The sequence below is a fragment of the Falco cherrug genome, chromosome 5, assembly GCF_023634085.1.
Source record: "Falco cherrug isolate bFalChe1 chromosome 5, bFalChe1.pri, whole genome shotgun sequence".
NCBI classification, from domain to species: Eukaryota; Metazoa; Chordata; class Aves; order Falconiformes; family Falconidae; genus Falco; species Falco cherrug.
Window position 1 is genome coordinate 17,576,457 of NC_073701.1, and position 22,109 is coordinate 17,598,565.

Here is a 22,109-nt window from a genome sequence, read left to right on the forward strand (position 1 = left end):
CTTGTCAGCAGGCATCAAGCTCCACTGGTGTAAAGTCCCCCATAGCTTTGGGAACAGTACACACACTCGCTTACCATAATTGTGCCCACACTGAGACTTGTGCCAACACAGCTCTTTAGTAAAAGATGCTGAATGCTAATCAATGTAGTTATACCTGTATATAAGTGTGTGTATATATACAGAGGGGTGCGTGTATATATAAAACATCTAAAGGGGAAAATCTGGTATTGCTTCTTTGCAAATGTTTCACAAGGGTGTAAGGTTGGGATTCTCTAAACGTGGAAGTTTGAACTGCACTGGTAGAATTAAAACACTGTGGGGCCTGTGACAGGGAAACTATTACACCGGTGTTTCCTATTAATATTTATTCTCATAGATGAAAACAAAATATATGTGACCCTTTGGAGTTTGTAGCTATGTGGTGGGGACTGTGCAGATTTAATGGCTTGTTGGCATCAGAAGGGAAGCGATGTGCTCCCACCCTTCCCTACCAGGCTCCAGGGTGGGTGACGCTGGCCTGACCGATACGTTTCACTGTCTCTGTGGCTTGTCTGTTCCCAGGTAAAGCTGGCTGAATTCACTCACAACAGCAGAAGACTACTAGTGCTAAGGCTAATCACAGCAAAAGGTCACTAGTTCTTTGCTTGATTAATGAGTTGAATTGTTTCCCACGTGTTTTGTTGAGCAATAGGGCAGCCTGGAGAGGGAAGAGGTGATGTGCTACCTGTTTTGGAGGCCACAAGCCACTAGCTATGTGCAGGATGCAGCTGGGCAGCACAGCGCAGAGATTTTTCTCCCAGAATCGCCACATTTACCTTCCCAGCATGGTTATTTCAGTGAGGCTGTAGGAAGATGTCATTTTTCACATACAGCTTTTTGGCTGTTTGTAATTGTCTCCTGGCTGAAGACTGCTGTTCCCATCAAGCTGCTGGTCTGTGGGAGCACATTCTAATTCTTTTCAGGCAAAAATCAGGCAGGCTGATTTGAATAGTTGCAATAGTCAGTCTGAGCTCATCTGAAGTGAAAGGAGGAGCGCTTGCTGGAACTGCTCCATCTGCAGTTGGATGAGGCCAGCTTCCAGCAGAGGGGCTCAGGGTGGTAACAGATTTTACCGGCACAGCCAGATTCAGAAGATGACATAAGTTCACAGCCAAAAAAAAAAAATCACCTCTAGATCCAAAATACATCATACCCTTACAAAACGCAGCGTTCAAGCCTTTCTTAGAGTAGCACTCTGACTATGTTAATTCACTTCTTGTTCAATTTTTCCACCTCTAAGTTGTACTAGTCTTTGGATCCTTATACCAGCTTGAATCCTGTCTATCAGTAGTGGTCTGAGGGCATTTCAGCATGTGAAAAGGAGTCAGAGTACAAGAATTGGACTTTGAGATGTGGAGTTCGGCTTGCCATCTGCCTGACAGTGTCAAGGAAATGGCAGGAGTAAGGGCATGCTGAGTAGGATCCCACGGGGAGCACAGACCCAGTAGAGTTGTTGGGGAAGGTGGTTGCATTTTTCATGTGCACTAGAAACCCAAACAGGGTTGTTGATTTTTAGCTGAATTAAGTATATACCAAAGGAACTTTGTGAGAATGGATTTTGGCCTTCTGGAGATAGCCCTAAATGTGGTTCTCAATGCGGTCTTTCTTTTCTCCTCTTTTTTTCTGTCCTTCTGTCTTGTTAATTATTAGTCCACTGTGTTGAGAGCTGCATTCTTCTGAGCGACTCCTCCCATATTTCCAGCCTGGGCAACCTGTCTTGCATTATTAGCCTGCGGACTAAAATTGCTCCTTCATAAAATACTGTACTCTGGAAAGAAACCCAGGTAGGCATAGTGTACAGAAGGTGTGTCATCCAGGCCTTGTGGCCAATTACAAGAACTGCCTTGCTTATCCATTATGCTGCTTTCTTAAATGACCTCTGCAGCGTTCAGTAAAATGGCTTCAGGTTGTTGTGGACTTTGCAGTTGTTTCCGCACATGCAATTAATCAGGAGGGAAAAATAGATCTAGCATCAGAATGAGTATTTTACTGGAACCAAACTGCAATTTCTGTGCATAATTTAACACTTTGGGGAGTGATCGTTTTCTGCTTGCTTGAAGTAATTTAGAGGCAGTTTTGAAATAGAACACATTTGTGTAAACACATCTTGGGATTAAAGATCTCGTATTTAGTTTTCTCCGGCTTTACACCTCTGTTTATAGGATGTGCCATGCAGTGATCTCTGAGCTCTGTTCTGCAAACCGTTTCTTTTATGAATAGACTCAAAATAGTTCTCCTGGCATAACTACATTTATTCCCCCTCAATAAGGGACTGTAGGATAAAACCCAATGCAGGGTAATTCTGTGCCTCTTTTATAGATGGGAAAACTGAGAAGTTTGGCAGAAAGTGGCCTCAAGCTAGTGCTTCACATTTTTCAGCATTTAGCAAGGAAAGCAGCTGTTTTAACATGTGGGTTTTGCCGAAATTGCAACCCTCAGAGTTACAGACCACTTTTTAAAGCTGTCCCGAAGTTACCCGATTAATCTGCGGCAGACCCGAGTGTATCGTTCCAAGGCCAGGTATACAGTTCGTTCTGTGTCCCCTCCTGCACAGGTAATACAGCCCCATTTGTGGACCCTCAGTGCGAAACCCACACTGACAAAGTTGATAATACTTTTTGGTATGAAATTGGTGTGAAATTTGCAACTATGTTCAGGCCCATTGGCACATGCTGTTTACAAACACCTTTGTATTGCCCTTCTTGTTTCTTCTGAGGCTAGGGAGCTTATTTGGGATCAGATGATGTTAACCTGACTCTTTGAAAAGCTCAGCATTTTTGTTCAAGGGCTAAAGGATCTCTCAGCATGCACCACCGCCGCAGGATCTGAATCTCGAGCAACAAGCATTAGTGATGGCATTTAGACATCACTTTTTGCTGTGACAATGTTGTGATGTTTACTCAGCTAAGAATAGGCAGTTGTAATAAATTTTCCTTATATGCTTTCAATATCAGTAAACCAAAAGCTCTCTCAAGTAAATGAGCAGCAGTGTTTTCGTTAATGTGTTTTTAAAGCGAGGGCTCATTTATTTTACAGTTAAATAAAACCTGTTAGGTAGGTTAGGGTGTAGGTTGCCACACTTCAAAACACAGTAATTTACACTCCTTTGCCAGTGGCCTTAGCATTTACCTTCTTGCGTGTTATCTGTAAGACAGCAGAGATTTTGAATTTCTCCGGGACAAGGAACCTCCTTGGTTAGTACAAAAATGCATTTTCAGGTTTCTGGGTCAAGCATATTTTCTGCAGCCTCAGGTGGCACCCTGGTTATACCCACTGCATCAATGGCACAGTGCTGCCTTACCTTGGTGGACCTTTTGTGTCAGTGACTTGGTGCTATGCAAAGCGCAGAAAGCAAGAACTAGTGAGTCCATCACTGGGTGAGACTGAGGGTTATAGCGAATATATGGTTTAGGGGTCAAATTAGTGTTTGGAGTAAGTGGAACTGAAGGGGCACCTAAGTTCCTAAAAGTCCCCCTGTTCAGCTGCTGCTGCACAAACTCCAGAAGTGTCCCCACTCCCGTCACGCTGCCCATTCAGCTGTGTGGCTTCTGGCACCTGGCGTTCTGCCTGGGGCACTTGGGCGCCGTCCCAGCCCGAGTCACCCTGGGGCTGCCCCCGGAGGGGCACAGCTGGGCAGGGTGCCCACAGGCAGCCCTTGGCCGGCTCGCCCTGCGGCTGCTGGGGAGGGAGCCCAGCGTCCTGCAGCTGTGGGAGGGTCAGGGTGTTTCAGCCACCTCCATCAGCTCTGCAGAGGGGATGTAATACCCGGGGGTTAGAGCACCTGTGCAGAGATGAGATAGAAGATGTTAATGCTCTCCCAGCCAAAGGAGGTTCAAAACCATATCTCCCTTTCCCAGCAATGTGCTCTTACACTGTATTATCAGATAATCTGAAAAAGAGCCCACTTTTCCTCTTCTTCTGAAGGCTCCATGAGTTTGATTTTTTTTACTCCAAGTTTCCTAATGTTCCTTTTGCAGACAGGTAAGCAGCTTAGTTGTCAGGATTGGCGTTTCTTATCCCACTCCAGGAAACAGGCCCCTGAGGATGAGGCATGTGAGACTTCCATTGGACCCAGCTCTGCGTGTTTTCATTTGATGCCTTGAAGCTGAATCACTGTTGCTTGGTGGAAACCTACTGCTGTGAAGCCTGAACCCGATCGCTTGCTTGTGGGGTTATGCAGTCAGGTTCCTGGTTCATCAGATAAGGCTAACCTTATTTTCCTATTGATCAGTTAAGCAAGAACTTTCAGTCTGCTGTGCTCAGGGTACAGGATATTCAGGCCTGCAGCAAGGCATGCTCCTGTCTGGGGCAGGACAGTAATTCCACACTCTCCTGCTTGCCCTCCTGCTCCGTGGAGGCTCCCCGCAGGGTCTTGCACTGATCTGCAAATCCACGAGGAGCTGCTGTATTTTGTTCTCATCCCCGTTTTGTACCTCTGTTGGAGGAGCATCCAGAGCTGGCTTGCTTTCTGCCCCACCCTTGGTACAGCCCTGAATATACCAGTGGCCCGTGGTTCCTGGAGAACCCAAGGGAACCACAGGATCGATTTTGGCTATAAGTGATCAAAACGAGGATTTTTAAACAGGTGTTACAACTGCTACTAGTAATAGGTTTTGGAGAGGGATGATTACTTCACTGTAAAGCGAGTTAGAATTTTGCCAGGAATTAGTTTGGCCAAGTGTTCTTACTACACCTCACAACAGAAAGCAAAACACCACCAGTACAAATCCCAGTTTAGCCTGGCAAGCTGTTGTTAATAGTCAGGGGAAAGGTACTTCTGCAAAGCAGACAAAAGCTGCATTAAGTTACCTGTGTGGAGTGGCACACGGAGAAAGAGGAACACATTTTACAGAGTAGGGAAGCGTTGAGTCTGAAATGGGTTGACCTGTGAGAGTGATTGAATACCTTGAGCACGGTTCTCTTGCCTGCCTGGGTTCTGTGCACGCACTTGGAGCATGAATTCTTGCACAGTCAAACCTGAAATTAATTTTCTGCAAATGCTTACGTGTACAACTGAGGAAGTGGACTGATGGAATGTTTTTGCCCAGGCACCTCAAGTGCTTGCAGAAACCTGCCACAAAAAAGCTGCGAAGACTGACAAAAAGATTAACTGAACAAACTGACTATATTACAATATTTGTATTGTTCCCTCAACCCCCACTACAACACCTTGTAGCTGACATTTGCATGAAAAATGCACATGCAAGGGATACAGAAACAAAACCACAGCATTATTGACTGCTTCAGTAAATAGTTCACACATACAAAAAGTTAAGGCTAACAAATTCACATGTAACAGCAGCTGTTCTGTAATATGTTATCCCTCATCAAACTGTGAAGTAATGAGAAAATGATATGCTGACAGTTCCTATCATTATCTTGTAACTCTTGGGCTTTATTGCTGGGCTGTTGCAGGTTTACTGTGTCATCTTAGGCAAGTGATTTGAGTCTGTGGTGCCTCGGTTTCCCCTGCTGCAAAATGGAGCTAACGCCTACTGCACAGGAGTGATTTGGCCTTGGGAAGCAGCTTGCAAAAGCAAACTGAGAGCCATTATTTAAACAGCCCACCTCTAAGATTGCAAAATGTTATTCTGCAGTCTGTTTCTAAGAAGATTGTAGTGAAAAAGCAGCAGTTCTCTGAGTCTAGATGTGAGTCCAAGGTGCTGACCCATACCCATTGTTTCTGTAAAATACAGAGTGTTGTATGTGAGGTGTTGCTGGAGACGTGTGCTGGCATACTTTCTGTACAGCCGTGTCCATTAACAGCTGGTTCATTAGCACAAAACCTCTTCACATCTGTACTGTAAGACACAGTGTACTTCTACTGTGTCTTCTTCTTGGTTTACTTTCTATTGCAGGATAAGTGGAGCTGACTTTTCCTTCCTTCCTTTCTTCTTTCCTTCCTGCCTTCCGTCCATCCATCAGTGAATGTAGTTTTGGTGGGGGCAGGGACCTCGTTCTGAGTTCACTCGATACCTTCATTGAACACAAGTAAAAAGTGTTGGAAAAGTTAAATGTTTCAGTTAATTTTGAAATACTGGTTTTGTTTTGGGAAACACCAAAATAAGAGACTGGCAAGATTTAGGACTTTGGAAGCAACAACTTGTTCTTTTTGAGATTATTTTATTTAAAAAAAAAGTTTCTGTGATCTAAATCAAAAATATTGGGGGTTTTTTCCCATATCCATACAGAGGACAAATGAAAAAAACCAAAAAGGCATGCTAATAATACAGTAAAAATGTACTTATGCCGATGGTAAGGGAAAACAGAGTCTGAAAATAAAAGCTAATTCAAACCAGCACCTGAGATCCAAGCACTGAACACTTTTGAGGACTTCTGAAATCCAAACATTGGTACTGCAGACTTTTAAAAAATAAGGCAGAAGCATATGAAATGTCAAAAATTGAGATTGTTTTTTAACATTTGGCACTGTTTTTTGGGTTTTTTTCAGTAGCTATAGTGAGCACTTGGGCAGTCTCTTCCTTCCAAAGAGATACTACAGAAGTAAAAAAAAATAATAAAGAGTGGGCTGTTTTGTCAGAATACAATTTCCCCTGGATCTCATCACATGGTGACAATGCTACTCTACTAGGCAGTACTGTCTCTTGCTGCATCGTGGGTGGTCTGCTTGGCGTGGGTGTATCAGAGAGCAATACGGTAGCTTTGAGGTGGCCTGCGCCAGGATGTATTACCACCCTGGCTTTGGGAAATATCAATGGAAGGAGCTTTTGATTAATTGCTATTATTTACACAGTCACTATTTCACAGTATTCTAGTATAATGCTAAAAACACCCCACCAGGTTGTGGAAAACCTGCTGTATTACTGAGGTTTTGGAGAATTGCAGGGATGATTTCTCTTCTATTAAATTCTTTTTTACTTATCATATTAACTTGTGATTTTATAGATAGCCCAGTCTCTGCTTTTATTTACGCCAGACCTTATCTACAGCTTTTCATGTGTTTCAGTTTTAAATGGAGACAGTAGCAGATGAAGGGTATGGCCTATCTTTCTTTTGTTGTTGTCTTTTTAAAAGTGTAATTTAGGCATGATAAGGGAGAGAACATCCCAGAAAAGTTCTCTCACAGGGACTTCAAAGTCTTTCTAGCACCCTGTGGCATTCTCTTGTGTGGTTTATTTGGGGGTGAACATTGGGAAAATGCCTTTGGAGACTTTATTATAGTTCTGATCGCTAAAAACAGAATGGATGTTTGACTGCAGGGTGGAAATGAGAAACAAAGAGACCAGTTCACCCCTCCCCAACACTGTGAACCCTTTAATGCCTGTGAAGCTGTTCAAAGGAGACACTACATGGTAGAACTGGCTTTCTTTGCAGTTCCATGCTGCAAGAGAAGGTAACGCATTCATCGGCTGCCTGTGGTCCTTCTGTCTTGCTCCTGATATGGGTACATGCCAAGCATGGAGAGGGTGAACAGGGCAGAGGTTACACTGAGAGTGTTTGCCTACTCCTTTAGATATAATCCCGCAGCTGTTTTAATTTATGCTGAACACAGGGCAGGTCCTGCGAAGAGGCAAACATTAGAGGCCACCTTGGTGGTCTAGAATAAGGGAGGTGCCTTCCTGTAGAGTCTGATACAAGCCTGGAACAAATCATATGAAATCCTTTCAGCTCTTTGAGCTTAATGTGACGGTATTAAGGGTAAAACTGATGGCATTAAAAACCCTTTCTGCTTTCTTAGTTGTAGAGCAGGCTGTTTACAGCAAAGGTTATAAACCATGGAAAATTGATTCAGGGAGCATTGACCTTGAATCACACTGCATTACTCTGTTGAAATCATCATAGGACCATTAGAACTGAGTACTAATTGCATGTGTTTTCAGTACTGCGCAGGGTATAAAAAGACTGCCTACCCAAAGAGAATTGTCCAGATAGGTGCTTTATAGAGCTAAATTTCCCAATTACTGCAGAACCAGTTTGTGATCACATGCTTATTTTTGACAGCTTATGTTATGTAACCTGGAAGCACTATGATGTACCAGCTGATGGGCTCTCCTTTGGTGATGTAGCAGAAAGTGTTTTTTCCAGGGAAAGCTGCGCTGGAAGGAAGCGGCCTGTTCCCACATACCCAGACAGGAGCTGCTGCTCTCCTGTAACTATACTGGCTTCAGTTTTAATTGTGGACCAGGACAAAGGCTTAGCACTTTCACAATTAGCAGTTGTAAATAGACATGATGTAAGGTCTAAATTTAACTTATGCAAAGTTCTATTTTATACCTAATTTACATGTGTAATTGCCTGCATAATTCCCTGTACAGGCTGAGAAAGTAAATGAGCATATGCTTCTTAAAACCCATTCCATAAGGTAAATTTTCTTCCCCCTCTTCCTTTGGAATGAGGATCTGAGCCTCTTCACTGGGACTTCAACAGGACGTGTCTGAGCCCTCAGAGGTCAGCACCAAAGCTGCTAAAGTTTCCCAGGTAGCATGATGCAGTTGGAGTGGATGGTTGTAAAATTTAGGGATACTGTGGTCTGTGTTGACTCTCCTGACCTAGAAGGGAGTTGCTAAAACTGTGGAGGATATGCCATCGTGCTGATGGTGAACTAGGTGAGCTCCATAACCTTGGCTTTGAGAAAAACTCACGTCAGTTCTTTGGATGTTGGGCAATGTTAGGTATGTTTGTTAAGTCTAATTGTTTTTTAGTTCTTGCTGTTGCTGTTATTGTCCCTTTACAGAGATGATCTCAGCTGCAGTTCTAGATTTCAACTTCCCCATTTTTTTTTCGTTCAGATTAAAGTGCATTGTTCAGTCCATCACCACAATGGGTGGAAGAGTAGAGAACAAAATGGGACAATATGATCAAACGTAAGAGATTAAATACTTAGTTCTTTGTCTGCGTGATATTCCGTGACGGGAGAAATAATGTTGTAGGGTATGAAAGATGGCATTAATGAAGTAGGGCAGGAGACTGATAACTTCAGATAGTCTTCAAATATTTAGCAGTACGTGGAAACAGAAGTAGATGCAGGAGGGGAGTGTATGAAAGCTAGCAGTGCGGGGTTTCCTTGAGACAATTAGATGAATATGCAAAACTTTGGAAGGTAAAGAAAAGGGAAAGGGAAGAATCATCCTTGAGGAAGACCTCATCAGGAGATACAAGAAAGCTGCCTTTGTTCTGCCAAGAGCAAATGCAATTTAGGTGGGCCTGGATGACAGCTGGAATACATGTGCATGGTGTGAATGCTGCCTCTGTAGACTTTCTGTTTCCCTGTGAAGCTGCCTGTGGCTAGGAGGTGCAGTCTTTGGCTCCAGTGTAATAACTGGGAACACATGGGCAAGAACTGTAGTCAGTATAAAATTTGACTTGTCACTGATGGCTTGTAGGTGTAGGAGGTTGCTCACCTACTTTTGATTGCAGGATCTGGGCCTTAGCTGGCAAAACGTCTTCTGAATTGCTACTCCTGGAATCTGTTATTTCTCAATCTTTCAAACATGCCAGAACTTGGCTGGCATTATACTATTCTTGCTGGACAGGAGCATATAAAACTTTAATAGAAACAAACCTCTTTGATCAAACTGATCACTTGATTAGATTGTCTCCCAAGGAACTGGTTTGGTGTAATGATCGTAATGAATGGAAGTGGCTCTTGCTTCACCAGAACAGGGTTGTTCTGCTGCACATCTGCTCACTGGTGGGACTCTTTGCTCAGTGTTAGGGGTTATGCTAGTGGAAGCTAGCTGGTGTGTAACCAGATGTTGAGTAGATATTACATTCTCAAGTACATTCTTGATGAGGCAATGAAGATGAAATGTGAGTCTGTGTTTTATTCTTGTCTTTTGAGTCATCATGGTGCTTTCCTGCAACTTTTAGAAAATCTAACCTCTGAAATGGTTTGCCTCTGAAATAGCTGAAGTAATACATCCAGCAGAGGTAAATAGGGAGTACAGGAGGCAGTGAGAGTTTACAGCAGGTGACCTGGGTTCTGTTTGCAGCCTAGATGCTGATTTTTATGTCCATTTAAGAAGTTTACATAAAACTTCATGTACCTTATATTTCTATACAGTGGGCATCATAGTATTTCCTTCACTTAAAAATAGTGATCTGTAATCCTTGGACAATGTGCTATTGCAGTTAAAAGTACTGTGCATGCACATTAACCTGTATAGCTCCCTTGTGATAGGACATACACTCTTCGCTGTATTTTGGATGGACCAAGTCATCTGGTACTCCTGCACCAAGGTACGGTCAGACCTTCCCAGTCCAGATTCCTCTTGGTTTGAAGGGTAGGAAACCAGAACAGCAGGGGTTAATGTAGTGATGACCTTTGCAGCTGGACTCCAGCCGCTGGTCCCGGCTGCCAGCTGCAAAGAAGGGAAGGGGATAGAGAAAAGAGCTTCTAGTCCAAAGGTAGGAAAGACTCCTACAGAAATGAAAGGTCTCATGCTCGTTTGCCTCCCAAGAAGCCCATTGTACATAATTTTCCTCATTGGTCCCCAGGGAGGGAAGAGCCCTTTCTAAACTTGAAGGTACCCTGGAAGAGATAGAGACCATCCTCTGTAATGAGAGCAGAGCACAGACTGTGCAGAAGTGGAGCCTGAATATGAGCTAACTTTCCCATATTGAAGACTCACCTATGCCTGACATAGCCTTGCATCAGCTGTGACTGTATTCTGCGCTAAAACGGGTGGTCTTTGTCCCAGTTTAACCTCCGTTCACTTAAATGGAAGCTTTTTTCCTGGGGACAACTGAGAGACTTCTTCCATAAATCTGTATTTTTTCAGATATATTTCTGTAGGGGGTGCAGAGAGAAGTTTAATTGATTTGTGTAAAGTCTAGGAGTCATAAACTCTGAAAAATGTTCCAGAACTAATATCATAACCCATTTTTACTGTCAAACCTTTTTCCTTAGAGACCTAGAGGGTGACAGCCTCTTTTTAATGTGACATTCAGTTTTTACATCTCTAACCAAAGATCCAAAACCAGACTATACGTTTGTTCACTGTAATTATGAGTCAGCCTTTACTGATGGTGACTCAAATATGCAACTCTGGCACCTGTTTCATGTCTGTCTGGGTTTCGGATAGTGCTGATGGTGGCACATAGAGCAAAGGTAAACATGAGTGTGTTCCTTCCCAGAAGCTATTTGCTCAATGGGTTGGATGATAAAGAACAAAAGCTGCTGTAAAAAGGTGCTTACAAAATTGCAGCTGTAATAGTGGGGCTTTGTAGGGGGTGTCTTATATCATTTTCTTCATAGAGGGAGTGGCCTCAGGACTGGATGCCAGTGACTCTTAACACTTCCTTTGGTCTTCTTTTGCCTGTTCTGTGCACATTCAGGGGGAAGGAGGAGGAGGGAGAATTAAGTTAGCTAATTGTATTAACACTAGTGAGGCACCTTGTGGATGAAAAGTGCTATTTAAGTGTTCAATATTATTACTATCAAGGGAAAAAAATTACTCAGGGGAGGAAGCTGTTCTGCATCTTGCCCAGTCATGCAACTGCAGATGTGAGAAGCGGGAGGAAATCAAGGCATCACTTCACGCTTGTAAACAAGGAGGTACCAAGTGTGAAATTTAGGTACATAATGCTTATTTTAATATACCCTGGCAAATTTGTGATGTACACCCCCAAAACCAGAACTGGTCGCCCAGCTTTCCCTTGTATATTATTGCCTGAAGTAATTAATTACCATTGGGTGAAATCTCGGTCAGGAGCCAGCACTGCATGAAACAGGCCTGCATAGGTATCTGTCTTAAGTGTGGTTGCCCATGTGCATATTCATGTGAAAAGAAAGTTCAAGTGTAGGGGAATGCTCCTCACCGAGTTTGGCACTTGGTCCTGTCAGGTGAGAAAAGGCATTTTACACCTCTTCAGGGACAGCTGTGACTTATCAGGCCTGGCAAAGGGATTAGTATTTCCAAAAAAGCTACAGTTTCAGGAGGTTTGAAACCAGTTCTTTAAGAAAAGGTCTATAAGGATTGGAAGCAGGGCCAAGATGGGAGAAACGTGAGCTGTGAATCCCAGCAAGTCCCCCGACAAACCCCAAACAAAGGTAAAACTGCAGAGCTGGTGTGATGCTACCGCCTGCAAATGCTGCCCGAGGGCAGGAGTGTGCACAAGAATCAGGTCCTGACCGTATGGGTTAAGAGTGGATCTACAGCTTATCAGCTTATGGGGGAAGGAGAAGAGAAGGATGATTTAAGGATTTAATCATGGGATAAATTATTTTCTTTCTGTCTTCTTTGTCGCCTCTGCCTTTATAAATCTTTACAACATGTAAATGATTTTGGATTTTGTACATAAATGTTCTTACTTGCTTTTACCTTACTATGACTTATGTTAAAGGCAATTTCAAAGTAAGAGCCTGCCATCAAGATACACCCTACCTGCACGAGTGGCAGTCTTAAAATCAGGATACTAGAATATTGTCACTGTGCCCAACAGCTCAAAACCTTTCTGTAGGATATCCAAAAGCTCTCTAGTATATCTCCAGTGATCCACATGGGCCTGTTTGTGTCTCATAATTCAGGAGTCCATGTACAGGTGTTTTCTGGTGGCTGGCATTAATCATGATAGTCAGAACAATGCCAGAAGCCCAGAGCTATGGAAGGGATTTTATGACTGTGGTACAATTGCGTAGTACCTGTGTTTGTTTGCCAGTTAACATGAATCACAGTCTATTCCTGATAAGTCCAGTGATAGCTGTAGCGTTTCAGTGACAGAAAGGGAAAATTACAGTAGTTTTGTTTCTCCTGTTCTTTTTGGGTGTACACCTTTGCTAGCAGAAAATACAGTTTCAAGAAGAAGCACTGTTCCAGCGTGGTAGGGCACAGCACAGAGGAAGCCTTTGACAGAGAAAGGTACGCTTCTGTTTATCCTAAGAGGTGCTTGTTTTGGTTTCTCAGGGAACAAAAGATATCTTCTTGCCCCTCCGGTGTGTCACAAAGAGTATATTGTAACTGGGGAGGGGTAACCTCATGCATTAATACAGGTTGGGGGCCAACCAGCTGGAAAGCAGCTTTGCAAAAACAGACTTGAGGCTGGTGGACAACTTGAATATTAGTAGCAATGTATCCTAGGGACAAAGAATGCAAGAGGCTTCCTGGACACATTAGGAAGAGTGTTACCAGCAGGTTGAAGGAGGTGATCCTTCCTCTCTGTTCATCACTGGTGAGACACGTCTGGAATGCTGGGTCCAGTTCTGGGATCCCCAGCATAAACAAGACATGGAAATACGTGAGCATGTCCAGCAAAGGGCCACTAAGATGATTAAGGGATTGGAGTACCCGCCATAGAAGGAGAGGCAGAGAGTGCTGGGCTGAGGAGGCTTGGTGGATTTTATCAATGTGTATATATGACAAGAGGATATAAAGAAAATGGAGCCAGGCTTTTCCCAGTGGTGGCCAGTGACAGGACAAAAGGCAGTGGGCACAAACTGAAATACAGGAAAATCCACCTTAAACAGAAGAAAAAGCTTTTTTACTGTAAGGGTGATCAAACACTGGAACAGATTGCCCAGAGAGGTTGTGGAGTCTCTGTCCTTGGAGATATTAAAAACCCAATTGGGCATGGTCCTTAGCAACCTGCTGTAGGTGACCCTGCTTTGAGCAGAGGGTTGGACTAGATGATCTCCAGGGGTGCCTGGAGAAGCGATTAGCTTCCTGTAAGACCAGCTAGACAAATCATGATGTACCACATTGGAATACGTGCGGCGTCAATAAACCATACTGTGAAAAATTTAGAAAGCTCTTCAGAAAGACATTGATGGTGTGAGGGAAAGCCAGAATGAACTCAGTGTGTTGCTAAGTGCACCTGACCATACAGAGGCTGTTGGGTCAGGTTTATTTTATCCCTGGTTGGTCAGCCACAATTTGGGATAGACAAAAACATCTTTAGCTTACCTGTCTGGTTGTGTGGCTAAAGGGACTGAAATCAAAGCAGGCAACATAGGAGGCTTAAGCTGTTCTAAGTCAGGTGTGGGAAAAGCAGACAGCCACCAGGAAGCCTCAGAAGCGAGGTCTGGGGAGGTAAGTGGAACTGCGGGAACAGGAGGCAGACAGGCTGAGTAGGACACGTTGCAACAGAGGCAAATTAGCATCCAGCATCTCAGGAGCAGCTTATCTGTTGCATCATTTGTCTGTAGGGGACTGCGTTACAAGGAAGACTCCTTTCGGGTGGTATCTTGCATCTTTCAAAAGGATGGGTGATGGCTCCATGCTACCTGCATTAACTTTCACAGTGAGAAGGAGCAGGTTTGGCTGTTGTCAGGCCTCTTAAGTCCATCATGAGTATCACTTACAGAAGCTCCTTTCACCAAAGTTTTGCGTTATTCCAGGGACACTTCACCAGAAAATCTGAAGCTTCAAGAAGCAAAAGGATGCCAGTATCTTGAGAGTATATGTTAAATTTCATATATGCTAGGAAATCAGTTAATAACACAAGAACAGTCAGAATGTGTTTTGCCTAAACAGAGGACAGAAAAGAAAGAAATCCAAGGCTACCTACTGTCTCCAAGAACACATTCAGAGAGCAAAAGCCCCTTGTTCTTTCTCCCTTCCCTACATCTAGCTGACAAGCTGTAGAAACTTTCTAAAAAATACCTTCAGGCGTTCAGTCCTAGCATACATCCTGTGTCTTTAGATTGCATTCAGATAGGAAAATCTCAGTCTGGGAAGGTATTCTAGCTTTCATATTTCTCCTTGCATTTATTTCTGTTCTCTGTGTTTGCCTCCAGTTTATATTGAAGGCAGGCAACTGGATTGAATTCTTCCATTTCTACCCTTTCCCTCCCCTCCAGAGAGCAATTTCATCATTTCCCATTAATTAACCAGGCTCAGTCACCTTCTGGGCTTGATTCCTGATAAATTGGTAACCCATGAAGGTTTAAACTGCTCTCTGCCTTTCTCAGCAATGTGCTGACCTCAGTCTGAGGTGTGTCCTCCCTAAACATATAGATGTCTGAACCGATGACCATACTTCATGCACAGTCACATCCACGCATCCAGCTCTTGATACACAGCATCTACATCCCATGGCAGTCAGACACTCTGGTTGACAAAGGGCGTGGGGTGAAGAACATTCTATTAGAGACTTCTACAAATAAACAGCTGGTGTTTGTGCCATGTGGGTGGGCTGTTCGGGTGTTTTAAAAGGCTTTCCAGAGCACAGAAGTGTTTCAGAAGCAGTGGTGTGCTTTGCCCAGAAGCAGAAATGAGAGGACACAACGTTCTTCATGTTGTGGAGACCCTGGTAGCTAATTAACAACAAGGACATGCTCCAGATCCTGGAGTTGACCACACCTTCGCCCTCTGGGCAAAAACCTAGGGAATCCAAAGGGACACAAGGCAGCTCATTGAGCTACAGTATGCATACGTGGAAAGCTGCCACTGAAGTCATCATTTTTTTGTGCTAAAATCTTTTCAACTTAACTGAGAGAAATTTAATTCTTCCCATATACAGATCAACAAATAACTTGATCCCACCCACGAATATGCAAACAAACGTATAATTTACGCCAAGTATTTCTCCTTCTAGCTGCCAAGTAAGAAAGGGAGATTGTTACTGTGATTTCTATTTTTAAATGCTTGGGAGGTGCTCCAATACTACAGCTAGGGGGACTGTATAATAGCTAGACTTAAGCTGAAAGAACTCCAACAGCAGCTCAAAGGTTGGCTGGAAAGGCCGAGTGGTGAGATTCTCCACCTAAATGATGTTAGCAGACCCATACCTTCTGCTTTAAGTGAATGCACATATTAACCTCCTTGAGCGTAGCTACCTTGCTAATTGCAAACAGGCTGCAACTATCCTAATGGCTGTCCCACAGCTTTGTTGTGCATGAAACCCAGCCCATTAAAACACAGCCTAAACCTTGCCTAGTCGTTCCCTCCTAACTCTATTCTATTTTGGTCCGTGGCTAGGTGTACGGACCAAGCCATTTTATTTGACAGAAGCTTGAAGAAGAGGCCCGTTGTTCTGGATGGGAGGTGCGTTATGTGACACGCTGTACAGAGGATGTGTGCTTGGAAGGGCTGATGTGCAGCAGTCATTAGCAGGGTGTACACAGCACAGATTGGGGAACCCAGCCACAGGAGGAAGGAGCCAGGAAGGGGAGAGCAAGGGGGGATGAGGGTGGAAGGAGCATCGTGGAGAGACAAAGACTAAGACAGCGATTGGGCCAACAAAAGTCACTGCTGGATGCAAAACACCTGAAGATAAAGGGTGCCTAAGGGGGTGAGATTTGCTCTTAAATGCTGATTTGATTACCTTAGAAGAGCTACATCTTCAGGCCCAAATGAGCTGAACTGAATGCAGCACCTGTGGTGAGAGTGAAGTCTGTCAAAGTAATCTTTCTGTTCCCTTAAAATTTTGCAGGGCTGGGATCAGTTTGGCTACAGGGTATATAATCCCATAGCTTCTTAAAATAGTCTCATATGGGTGGTTCTGTTGCAGGGGGTGCCTTAGGTCTGGCCCAGTCAGTGTCCTAAAGAGTTTCCTGATCTGGGTTGGGAGCAGGTGGTATGACCCATCTTTGTACCAAATCTGGATTTCTCTTGGTGTCAAGAAAATGCCAGCTACTCTTTTAGGACACCCCTTTGCCTTTCTGGTATGACACAAAGAGGTTAGCGCTAGCAGCTAGAGCTGAATTTGGCCCATGATATTAAAGGGAGTCTAAATCACAGAAGAGGGATTGTGCAGCAAAGGCAAACAAGAGGGTGAAAGTTGAAGACCAGAAATGGACCTTCCTGTTTGCTCTGCCTGCTCCACACCTTTTCTGTCCCCCTGCTTAGCTACACCAGTGGTTTAGCATCTAGTCTCCATGGAACCACTAATTCCAATCCTGGCAGGGTTGACTCAGCCCCTCTGTAATTCTGAGGCTGAATGAAACTGTAAAACCAAAGGTTTTTGTGGTGAAGTGTTTGCCCCAGTATGCTTGACCAAAATTGTCCTAATGCTTTTTTTACGTGGCATGCTGGGCTGATGGGTGTCCTCTCGTTGGTTCTTCATTTCTTCTAATGTTTGAATTACTGTAATTACTGCCTCAGTATTACTGAATTAGTCACATGTTTTGGGGGAGGTAGTATACTATATGTTTACTAACCCCATCTTCAGCGAGTGCTGGTTGATGTAGTTCTATTACCATTCCTGGGGTTACAATGACTTGTATGAGTTAAAAACCCGCTCATTAAAAATAACTGTTGAAATTCACAACAGTGCCTTGATTTCAGTTTTTAAGGATTATTAGCTGAGATGGATTATTTACTCTTGAATATGAAACAGGCTTGTGGGCAATTTTAAAAGGATAAATCTGAAATATCTTTTATTATCTGTCAAGCTGGAAGCAGGTTGGATGGGGATTTTGTTGCTCTTCTTTAAAGGAAAAACAAACAAACATGGGTGTCAAAATGTGACCCAACCCATGCTTTTTAAAACTCTCTCTTTAACTTTCTAAACTTTAAAACAACCTTCTATGTGTTTCTTTTATTTTTTTAAATAAAATATTGCTAAAAATATTTTCCTGACCTGAAAGCTTTGACTGCCAAGATTTAAGTCTTCAAGTATGCTTTTATGTCCAAGTTACAAATCCATGAAAAATAGATTTATCACTTAAGTAGAAATTAACTTGAATGTCCCTAAGCCAAGATCCACATGATTCCTTTATGTTTCAGGATGAAATGTCTGCTGTTCTCCCCTTTCCCTCCCAACTCTTGTAAAGGCTGTCTATAAAAGCTAGGTATAGAGAAATGCTTTTTAAAAGTATGTTATAACTCAGGTGGTTCAAAGATAAAGCTCTCTAACATAAAACCAGCTCAGAGCAACTCATCATTCAGTTCCTTCTCCACAGATCTTCCATGCTGTAAGTGAAATAATGAAAACTAACGGTGTTAAGTGGACTGTTGCTCAGGTCTCTATTTAGCTGTGTTTCTGCAAATACAATTGCAGCCCCATGGGACAAAGATTTCACTGTCTAGGTCTGTGGGACTCCTGGTGAGAACATCTACTTTACTCTTTTGATGTTCTCCTTGGGGGGGGGTCCTGGCTGTGTACCACAGTCTGAAATCTCTTGGATTATGGTGGTTTTCCAGCATGTCAATCTATGTTTACAGTACCTCATATGCTCCGTGTCCCAGTCAAACTCATGTTCAACTCTGAATTCAAAAGTGAACAAAGTCATTAAGAAGTAGCTTTGTGCATGGATACCTGACTCACACAGCTCTTGGGGAAGCCCAGCACCCCTGCAATTGCTCCCCAGAGCCTGCTGCAGCAAGTTCTTTCAAGTCCATTGCTGAAGTCCCCAAAGTTCAAAGAGGCCCTACCAGCAGTAAGCACAGAGTTTTGAACTAAGCTGCCATATTTCTAACAGTAAAATGAGGATGATGGAGGTAAAGATAAGTAACTAACCCAAGTCACCCCCCCACTAGATTGCAGATGTAGCTGGGAACGTCTGGGAGGGAGTACGTCCCAGGCAAATCCAACCTTGTCTGTGCCTTGGGCGTTCCAGCTATCCACCCATCCTGTCTCGGAGCCCTCCTGCCCTTCCCAGCCAGAGCTCCTATCCTGGTTGGCTTGCCTGACACCTGTGATGAAGAGGCCTGTCCCTCCTCTGCCTCTGCAGAGCCCTTCAGCCCTTCCCGTTCCCCACTTCACCCTCCCTCCTGCCAGGATTGTCCTTCTTCTGAAGCCCATTTCCCACCAGTACACTCCACTCCTTCCTAAACCCAAACCCCTTCCTCTGAATATGCCTCAGAAGTTCCAGTCTCTCACTAATAATGCACTGCCTCTGCCGTCTTGGCTCCTCCAGCCCTGCCTGCTGAAACACGGTTGCCTTACATGTTGGCTCTCCTTGCCTGCTACCTGCTGCTGTCATACCTGCCGCCTGCCAGCCTCAGCCATAAATGCCAAAACCACAGACCTGCTCTCACGGGAACTGCAGATTTGGCTCAGCTTGTGCTTCCTACAAGTGTGCCCAGATGGGATGCTGAGAGAAGAAAAGGGCACATCATAGGAAAACCCGGATCTGTGGTACCTCTCTTCCAAGAGCCTTGTTTGTTGGTTTGGAGCAGCTTTTCAAAGTTGTAAAAGCTGTAAGTATTTGTCATTTTTTCCCCCATCACAATAGCTGCAGATTAAAGCTATTTGTATTTTAAGTATTTCTATAGCAACAGCTCATCAGCATGAATTTTGCTAAAAAGCTGTGGTTTATCTGTGGTATTAAAGTCAAGTCTATAAAATACTACTCATTGAAGACATTTCAAAATGCTTGTGAAAAAGGGAAAACAGAGAAGATCGCATTTTATACAGCTGGCATAAAAGAGTTAATAGAGACAAAATAGGCTTTTTATGTAAAACTACCCAAGATCTAAGTAAGCAATTCCAGAGTGTAATTAGGGTGGGAATAACCATCTCCATATAAGAGGCAGTGAGGAATACAAGCTATTACAAGCTATTTTTCCATTAGATGTGTCCATGTGGCTTTAGCATAGGCTACTTTGGAAATGTATCAAATTAAACCACAAAAAGGCACTTTTAATACAGAGTAAGTGTCCACGTGGGCAGTTAAACCACAATAACTAAATTCACTCCCTAGCAAGTGTCACAATAGCTTCCCCAAACAGCAATGCCTAATTCTTGCAAGCTAACTGCAGCTGGGGACGGGGACTTGAAGGACTCCCATGATGGAGAGGTGGTTAGTGTCAGTTGTAGGCTAAAAGAGCCTGAAGTGACGGAAGGGGAAATGACTCAGGCTAAGAGAGGAAAATCATCCGATGGCACTGTTTATTAAAGGAGGTGGAGGAAAAATATCCATAACATCATCAGGTCTGTGCAAAATATTTTCAAGGTATCAAATTGCTGGTATGAACTATGATGCATCGGTAGATCAGAGGATCCTGTATTTAGAACATAGATAGACAATGGCTGAAATGTTTTTTTTCCCCAGCCTCCCCTCCCTTTTCCTCTTCTCCCACCCACTCTTTTCCTTCTCTGTAAACGCGGGTTGTTCAGATAAACTGAAGCATGGATCTTCCCTCATCTCCCATTAGAGTTTACAAAAGGAAGTATCTGCAAGCAAGATGTTATAAAACCAGTACTTAGCCATGTGCATCCTTCCTTTATAGTGGCTTCTCACTTGTGGTTTCAACCTTGAAATTATACATTCTCAATGCCAGTAGAATATAAAATTCAAAAATGAAAGTATAAACAGTTTAGTTGTTATTTATTCATACCCCAGTTTGTAAATGCACAACAGTGGGTAACTGCTTACATTAGCCTGAGACAATAAACCACAAAAAGAAATGCCTTTAAATGACAAAAATTGATTTATACATCATTTATAGAAATTCCTTCACACAAAGAGATTCCAGAGCCATTGATGTACACTATGCACTGAGCAATTTTTGACCCAATTTTGTGGCTGTGTCTGATGTACAGCACATTTTGACAAAGGCTCAGTACATTTGTGTTGTACAAACTTTGTAAAACACAGCCATATAGGAACTGCAGCATATTTTTTTCCTAACTGAAACTAAGTGGGAAAGCTAGGTAGGCAGAGTGCATTTATCTGCTGAAGTTTGGACAGGATTTTGAGACTAACATTACTCTTGCTAGGCTAGGAAAAACTAGGAATGGGCTAGGAAGTAGGATTTAGGTTAAAGGTACCATGACTTTTATGTAGGAGCCAGCCTCCCACATAATGGGCTAAAGGGCAAATAGCGAGTAAGCATTCACAAATAAAAGCTAAATCTAAGCATGAAATTCTGTGTCTGGAAGTTTGCATTGACCCAAGCACTTCACACTGGTTTTGGTCAATCTTTGTGTATGGGGTAGGGCACCCAACTTCATTGAGCATAAGTTTGAAAATTGTCCTCCATGCATCAGCCTTTGTAACACTGGCTTCTTTCCTCAAGCTTATGAGCTGTTTGTTTGCCCCAAAATTTGAATGTTTAATTTACCCAAAGTTTTCTCTGTCTTTTATGCTTGTTTTTATCACAAGTTTACCAGTGAAGGAGTATGCTTTGAAAAAAGACAATAGCATCTCTTAAGGGCTGGGAAGGGAGTCTTGATGTGACTTCATTAAATGCCACACAAAATATTTCAAAAATTTGTGAGAACTAGTTCTTGAAACACTTCTAAAGAAAAGATGCATTCTTACCCTGCCCCCACATTGCTAAAACTCTGCTTTGCTAGGTTTAACCTTTGTAGCTTATGCATTCAGTGTAGGATTTTGAGTACCTCAGCTTATGCTAAAACCCAGAAAACTCTGATTGTAAAATTCCTTCTTTTCATAGAACAGCTAGTTTGAATAAAAATACGTGCTTGTTATTCTCAACAAAAATATCTTATTTCTAAAATTTAATCCTCTACTTCTGTTCAAGATAAATCATCCCTCCCTACCTGCTTCTGTCATAATACAACTGTTAAGACACAAATGCATTTCAGGAGAGTGGCAGCAATTAAACTGAACAGGTATTGATTTCATTCCGAGTGACGCCCGGATTCTTTTCTTTGGTATGATCACATACACTGCTATGCATATATAGTGTCATGCCAAGACTTGCATCTAAGTGAAATGTGTGTATCTATAAACATAGGTGGAACAAATTTCTGTGCATGTGTGCACACATGCGTGTATGTGGACACATGATCTGAAATCAAGGGAAGTCCATGGAAAGAGCAGCACTGACTTTATTATGCTTCATATTAAGGTCTACTTAGGTTAAAACTGATTCGTTCTCCGTTTTGCCTTTACTGAGTTGCCAGGCAGGAACTATGTTTGCCTTTGTATGGTGTCTTGCACAATAAGCCTTTTGAATGAGATTTTACTATCTGATTACTGTATATTAATATATGTGATATAGGTTTATTACTCACCTAGCCAGCTTTTATCTTATTTCTTCTTGAAACAAAAGAACTGCAGAGCAGAATAGCCTTGAATAGTCAGCTAAATTAGATTTCTTTATTGCACTCTGATTGTACTGTTTGATCACATATTTATACGCAACCTTTATTTCTGACTGTAATGTCAGATGGTACTAATTCTTTCTCTGCCTTCAGTAAATGAGTATTTTACTAATGGACATTTAAAAGAATGGAAGCTACAAAGTTCAGGTGCT